The following is a 7,093-nucleotide window of genomic DNA, read 5'->3' on the forward strand; positions in this document are numbered from 1 at the left end:
TGAGAGACCTGAGCCACCATCAAACTCATGGATATGATGGGAGTGGTGGATTTGCCATTTGCTGTCTCTGCTGGATCAGGGAAACAGCCACCAGGGACCTCTGGCCACATCAGCTGGGCCAGAGTCTGCTGCCCACCTCGGCACTGCCTGTATGATGCCCAGGCAGGAGGTCTTGAAATTGGTCCCGTGAGCGCATTCCCACAGGGAAAATGATGCTGGTGTCCTGGTTTTGGCTAAGCAGTGTGTGAGGTCAAGTTGCATGTCAGCAGGGAGGGGGCAAGGACACAGTGAGGGACTGGAAATCATCTAGAGATGTGTAGGTAGACAAATAGAATGAAACAGACACAAAGCTCTATTGTTAGTGTGAAGACATCCCAGTAAGTTCCCTCCAGTTAATCTGTTATTCTTTATGCTGTCTTTTCTGATGCAAAATAATTAAATGTACACACAGGTTTCAAAATAGCTGTAAAAATGGAAATGTTATAATTGTACCTTTTTCTCCTTGCTGAAGTTTACCTTCCACTGCAACCTCATAACCAAATATGGTCCTTTTCTCTACTCAGAGGCATAGGTAATTTACCTGTCCATTGTAGTTTGGATTACAGATGAGACAGAAGGGTGTTTGAAGAAGCTACAGTTACCCACTAAACTTAGGCCTTAGACTTCAACCAACTTGTGCAAGTCTTTGAAAATATGCTATGAAAACGACTCAGCCCTGCTGGAGGCCAGCATGAGCTGTGATAAAACCCCCGCCCCAGGGAGCTCCCTCCTTTCTGAGTACCAGTGGGGTCCAGCCTTGGCCTGCCAATGAGGGATGTATGAGAACTGGAGGCATTTCAGGGAAGGCTCACAGCATGGAGCCAAAGCATGTCTGGAATATGGCCCAGCTGAAGGCTAAAGGCTCAAAGAAATAAATGACTTCCAGGTGCTGCTTATAATGATAGCAAATGTGATAAGTGAATTATGTCAAGTTCAAAGACAAATTCAAACTCATATTTTGAGACTAACGATATTTATAAAAACAAGAAAGTGAATGAGGAATCTGGTTTTGAAACTTTGAGGGAATATGTTAAAATACCATTTGTGAGGAGGGAAGGAGGCATGACTAGGTGGCTGGACACAGGAGATATTTAGAGCAGAGAAACAATTCTGTGTGGTTTTGTGACATTATGTATTTGTCAAGTCCCACAGACTGTACAGCCCAGGGGTGAACCTCCTGTAAACTATGGTGTTAGTTAATCATTAGGCATCTACACTGGCTTGACAATTAGGTACCATGCTAATTAATGTGAGGTGTTGACAATAGGGGAAACAGGAGGGGAGTTTGCCAAGGTGACCTCTCTGTACTTTCTGCACAAGCTTCTCTTTAAAATAAAAGTCTATTGGGCGGCGCCTGTGGCTCAGTGAGTAGGGCGCCGGCCCCATATGCTGAGGGTGGTGGGTTCAAACCCAGCGCCGGCCAAACTACAACAACAACAAAAAATAGCCGGGCGTTGTGGCGGGCACCTGTAGTCCCAGCTACTCGGGAGGCTGAGGCAAGAGAATCGCGTAAGCCCAAGAGTTAGAGGTTGCTGTGAGCCGTGTGACGCCACGGCACTCTACCCGAGGGCAGTACAGTAAGACTCTGTCTCTACAAAAAATAATAATAATGATAATAAAAGTCTATTAATTTAAAAAACCTTCGGCTATTTGCTACATTTGTATCAATATAATTGTTAAATACTGATTAGCCATGTAGAGTGGAATCGCTTTGTAAGCAGTGGTGCAGGGAAAAGCGAACCGATACACATCATCTGGTCAAACTGGGAGCCCCAGAGTTTGTGAGCATCTTGTCCTGGAGGTGGTGAAGGGCACACCTGTAGGATGCAAGAACAGGGCTGTGCTTCCCAGCACTTATGAATATCAGCCAGTTGCCTTTGGGTGTTTGCCTGTGTGTGGTTGGCAGACCTCCTGAGTTAGATGTGGTATGAAATAAAAAGCACAAATCCTGGGCCCTACCTGAAACTTACCAAAGAGAAGCTAGAGCCCAGACATCTGGTTTCTAGTGAACGCCACAGGTAATTGTTGCACACATGAAGTTCTACAACTAACACAGTATTATTTCTAGCACAGAGCCCAGTGTTTGCATTTGGTAGATGCTCAATACAGAAATGAATTGAAGAAGAATGGAACCCCAGGCCACTGAATAGGCTCCTTAGAAGTAATTGAGCAATGCAATATTTTTTTCATGATCTAAAATTACCCATAGTTTGAGTAAGCATGTAAGTAGCAAAGGAATATGTGCTTTATTAAAGACCCATAAGAAAACACAAAATGATCTAGAATCTTAGTATCTGGCTAAATTCATTAAAGGAATCAGGGAAAAATACTCAGTACTGGGCCAACTTCCCAGCAGTCACTTTACTAAAGAGAATATGGCCCATGTACTTACCTCCCTTCAGAGCAGGGTACGTAGGTTTCATTTGCAAACTGGTTTACTCCAGTGCTCCAAACAAAGCTAGATTTAGGGATTATGGAATAAAATGGTGGCTGTAAGGTTTTCAAAGTTTCTGGGAACAAACACTGTGATGAAATTTTTATAAAGGAAAAACATGAGGTCTAAAACAAACAGCTCAAAGAAAAACCTAATAACTAGGGCATATTAACCACAGTTCACTATTTACAACTTAGTTCACTTGTATTGGTTTTCTTATTTGCCCAACAAATGTTTACCGAGCACAGACTATATTTTAGGTATTAAGAGTACACCTGGGAATAACAGGACAGTCAAGGTCTGTGTTCTCATGGAGCTTATAGGAGGCAGACAGGAAATAAACCACAAAATGAGTTGGAAATCTTTGGGCAGTAATAAGTGCTGTGAAGAAAATGAAACACGAATCATGTGAAAATACTATTTAGTTAAGGAGATCAGAACAGGTGGAAAGTGATATTTGAACTCAGACCAGAATGACAAAAGAACCATACTTCTGAAGATCTAGGGCACCGGCACCTGTGGGAGCAAAGGCCCTGGGGAATATTCTAGGAAGAGAAAGAAGGTGAATACGATTGGAACATCATATTGAAGGGAGAAAAAGACTTGAAGTAAGGAGTCCAGATTGGGTTTAAAGTATAATATAAGGTACTAGAAGTTTTAAGTAGGAGAGTGCTATATTCAGATTTCATTTTTACAAGAACATCTGTTAATTTTTCAGTTGAGGGTTAGGTTCACAAGTGCTTATCGTGCTTCATAAACTACAAAATATGATGTATATAGTATTAATAACATGGAATGTTTTATTTTAAAAATCCTCTGTCTTCTGTATGGGAAATAATTTATAGAGGGGTAACAGAGACATCGGATAGTCTTGCAGAGAGATCAGGTAGAGAAACTATGGAGGGCTTGGACTTGGACAGTAGCAATGAAGATAAAGGGAAACAGATTTACAAGATGTTTTGGAGATAAACTGACTGGACTTCTTGTGAGCTAGATACAGAGGAATGGAGAGAAAATGAGAAGAATCAAAGATGCCTTTGGTTTTTGGTTTGAGCAACTGAGTGGATCGCGAGAGTATTTACTGAGATGAGGAAAAATGAGGAGGAAGGAAATTCAGGAACATATTTGGGGAAAACAATAAGAACTCTATTTTGACCATGTTAAGTTTGAGATGCCAATTATTTTTCCAAATGATGAAGTTGAGTGGGAACTTGAATATGGAAGTCTAGAATACAGTGTTGAGATCAGGGGTAAAGATATACATATGAAAGTAATTGGAATGCAGATGGTTAAGTGCTTGGAGTCCAGGCTTGGAGTCCCTGTCTTAATGTGACTTTAGTCCATTTACATTTATTATCACTACTCACATATTTGGATTTAATTGTACCTTATTATGAGCTCTCTATACTATGCCTTTTCTTTGCCTCCTTCCCCCATTTTTCTTTATTCTGTATGGTTAATTTTATTTCCCTTTCACCTCCATACTGATTTGAAAGTTATATATTTTATTTTTATTCTTTTAATTTTGGGGCCATTTTTCGTTGTGTTAAAAATGCAAACCACTGACTTTGTTGTTTAACCATATATTTAAGTATGTAGTACAGAAGCATTAAGTACATTGACATTATTGTGTAGCCATTACCACTATATCCCAATCAGAAACTCTGTATTCATTAAATTCTTCATCCCCCACCATATTCCCTAGTGATTATTATTTTACTTTCTGTCTTTGTAAATTTTACGATTCTAGGTATCTCATACAGAATTTGTTGTTTTGTTAGTCTGGCATATTTCACTTAACATAATGCTTTCGAGGCTCAGTCACATTGGAGCATGTATCAGAATTTAACTTTTTTATGATTAAATATTATATACTACATTTTGTGTATCCATTCATCTGTTGATGGACACTTGGATTGTTACCACCTTTTGGCTATTGTGAATAATGCTGCAATGAATATTGGCATACAAGTATCTGTGTGAGTCTCTGCTTTTAATTCCTTTGGACATATAACTAGAGTGAAATTGCTGGATCATAGAGTAATTACAGTTTTAATTTTTGAGGAACCAATGAACTGTTTTGTGGCAATGGCTGTACCATACTACATTTCCACAAGCAATGCACAAAGATTCAAATTTCTTCACACCCTCACAGACCCTTATTTTTTGTTTTATTTTTCTTTCTAATTATACTATATTAATAGGTGTGAAGTGGTATCTCATCCTAGTTTTGTTTGACATTTCTCTGATAATTAGTGCTGTTAAGTATCTTTTCATGTGCTAATAATCCACTTGTATATTTTCTTGGGAGAAATGTCTATTCCAGTCGTTTTCCCATATGTTACTCAGGTTATATGCCTCTTTGTGTTCAGTTGTAAGATTTCTTTATATATACTAGATATTAATCCCTTACTAGATATATAATTTACAGATATTTTCTCCCCTCCTATGAGCCATATTTTCACCCTATCGATGGTGTCCTTTGATGCATAAAAACTTAATTTTGATGAAGCCAAATTTATCTTTTTTATCTCTTATTGCCTGTGCTTTTGGCATCATATCCAAGAAATCACTCCTAAAGAAGCTTTCCCTTAATGTTTTCTTCTAAGAATTTTAGGCCTTTGATTCACTTTGAGTTAATTTTTGTTTATGGCATGAGGTAAGTGATTATCTTTAAATTTTGACATGAATTCTGGACTAACCAAAATCTAACCAATATCTCTAAAGAAATTAAATTGATACTTTGAATACTTTTACTCTTGTCTAGTAAATTAGTTCCACCATGGTTTTGTACTCCTAAATTAGAAACTATTATTATTTTTTCTATATAGTCTATTTTTCTACATAGTCATCACTTCACCTGTTTATCAAACCTTATTAGCTTCTTTGCTTACCATTTTTTCCTGAGACATTTTACACTTTCTTTCTGGGTTCAATTTTGTTTATTCTAGAATTATAATTTTAAATAGTTCTCTCAGAGGTTTAATCGTAAGCTTTCCCAGTTTTTATCTAAAAATTTATTTACTTTGTCCTTATTCCTGGATGATATTTAAAATGGAGATGCAGAAAAAGTCTCCCGCTCTCTATTGGCCACACACAGAGAAGCATTTTAGTTTATGGGTAACAGCGTATTTGTGTGCTGAGACTGCGCTGATCGTCTCACCTGCGTTCTGTGGAACTCATTTTGAATGCAGAGGTTTTAGCCGGTGGGATTTAAGAACTGGTTCATTTCTGGTACCACCAGAAGCAATTTGAACATGGCGACTTCTGCCCTGGACGAGCCTGGCAAAGCTGCCGGAAAAAGGGAATTTCCCAACCAGAAGCCAAAGCTGGAGAATGAAGATGAATCAGAACTCCTCACTCTTCCTGACGGTTGGAGGAAACCAGCTTTTTCCAAAGAGGACAATCCCAGAGGAGGGATTGGAGGAGGGATTGTCTCTTGGAAGAGAGCAGTTTTGCAACTTTGTTTCCAAAATATAGAGAGGCCTACTTGAAAGTGTTGCCCATTGGTGCAGAAAGCCTTGAATGAACATATTAATGCAACCCTGGACTTGATTGAGGGCAGCATGACTATACTACAAAGAAGACCTTTGATCCATATATCATCATTACGGCCCAGAGGTAATAAAACTATTAGCAAGGAGTATCTCATTTGAACAGGCAATACAAATTCTTCAGGATGATACTGCATGTGACATTATTAAAATAGGTTCTTTAGTAAGAAATAAAGATTTATCAAAAGAAGACAACAGCTTATTGGTCCCAAAGGATCTACCCTGAAGGCATTGGAACTCTTAACAAACTGTTATGTTATGGTTCAGGGAAATACAGTTTCAACCATTGGACCTTTTAGTGGTTTAAAAGGGGTGCGGAAAGTAGTCCTAGATACTACGAAGAATATTCATCCCATTTATAACATCAAAACCTTAATGATTAAAAGAGAACTGGTAAAAGATTCTGAATTATGATCACAAAGTTGGGAAAGATTTTTGCCACAGTTCAAACACAAAAATGTGAATAAATGCAAGGAACCAAAGAAAAAAACTGTTCAGAAAAAATATATACCATTCCCACCATCCCAGACAGAAAGTCAGATTGATAAAGAATTGACTAGTGGTGAATACTTTTTGAAGGCGCATCAGAAGAAGCAACAGAAAATGGAAGCAATAAAGGCTAAACAAGCACAAGCTTTCAAGAGCAAAGAAACGAAGCTTTTATTCCACCTAAAGAAAAACCAGTTGTGAAACTGAAGGAAGCTTCTACTGAAACTAAAGTTGATGTGACCACCATGAAAGAAAAGTTAAGAAAGCAAAGAACAAGAAACTGGGAGCTCTTACAGCTGAAGAAGTTAAGCTTAAGATGGAAGCAGATGAGAAGAAAAAGTAATGCACAAAACCCTTCACTACAACTTAAGATGCTACCTCCTTCTGTAAAAGATTTTGAGATACTAGGGCATTAGTTGCCTTATCTGGGAGAGAGAATACTCTGACAACTTTTTTTCCCTGAGTTTTAACAGTATTCTTTATAAATGTAAATTATTTCATTCTCCATGTATTTTTGAAACATTTTGTACTAGAAAGTGGTATATATTGTATACATAGTACATGATCAGTTCCAGGC

The 7,093-nt window shown here is 38.2% G+C and overlaps 1 pseudogene; it reads left to right on the forward strand.

The window, feature by feature from the left end:
* The first annotated feature begins 5,730 nt into the window (after positions 1-5,730).
* LOC128566907 (KRR1 small subunit processome component homolog) lies at positions 5,731-6,859 on the forward strand (annotated as a pseudogene).
* The last annotated feature ends 234 nt before the right edge of the window (positions 6,860-7,093 follow it).

The sequence above is a fragment of the Nycticebus coucang genome, chromosome 15 (assembly GCF_027406575.1).
Source record: "Nycticebus coucang isolate mNycCou1 chromosome 15, mNycCou1.pri, whole genome shotgun sequence".
Taxonomy (NCBI): domain Eukaryota; kingdom Metazoa; phylum Chordata; class Mammalia; order Primates; family Lorisidae; genus Nycticebus; species Nycticebus coucang.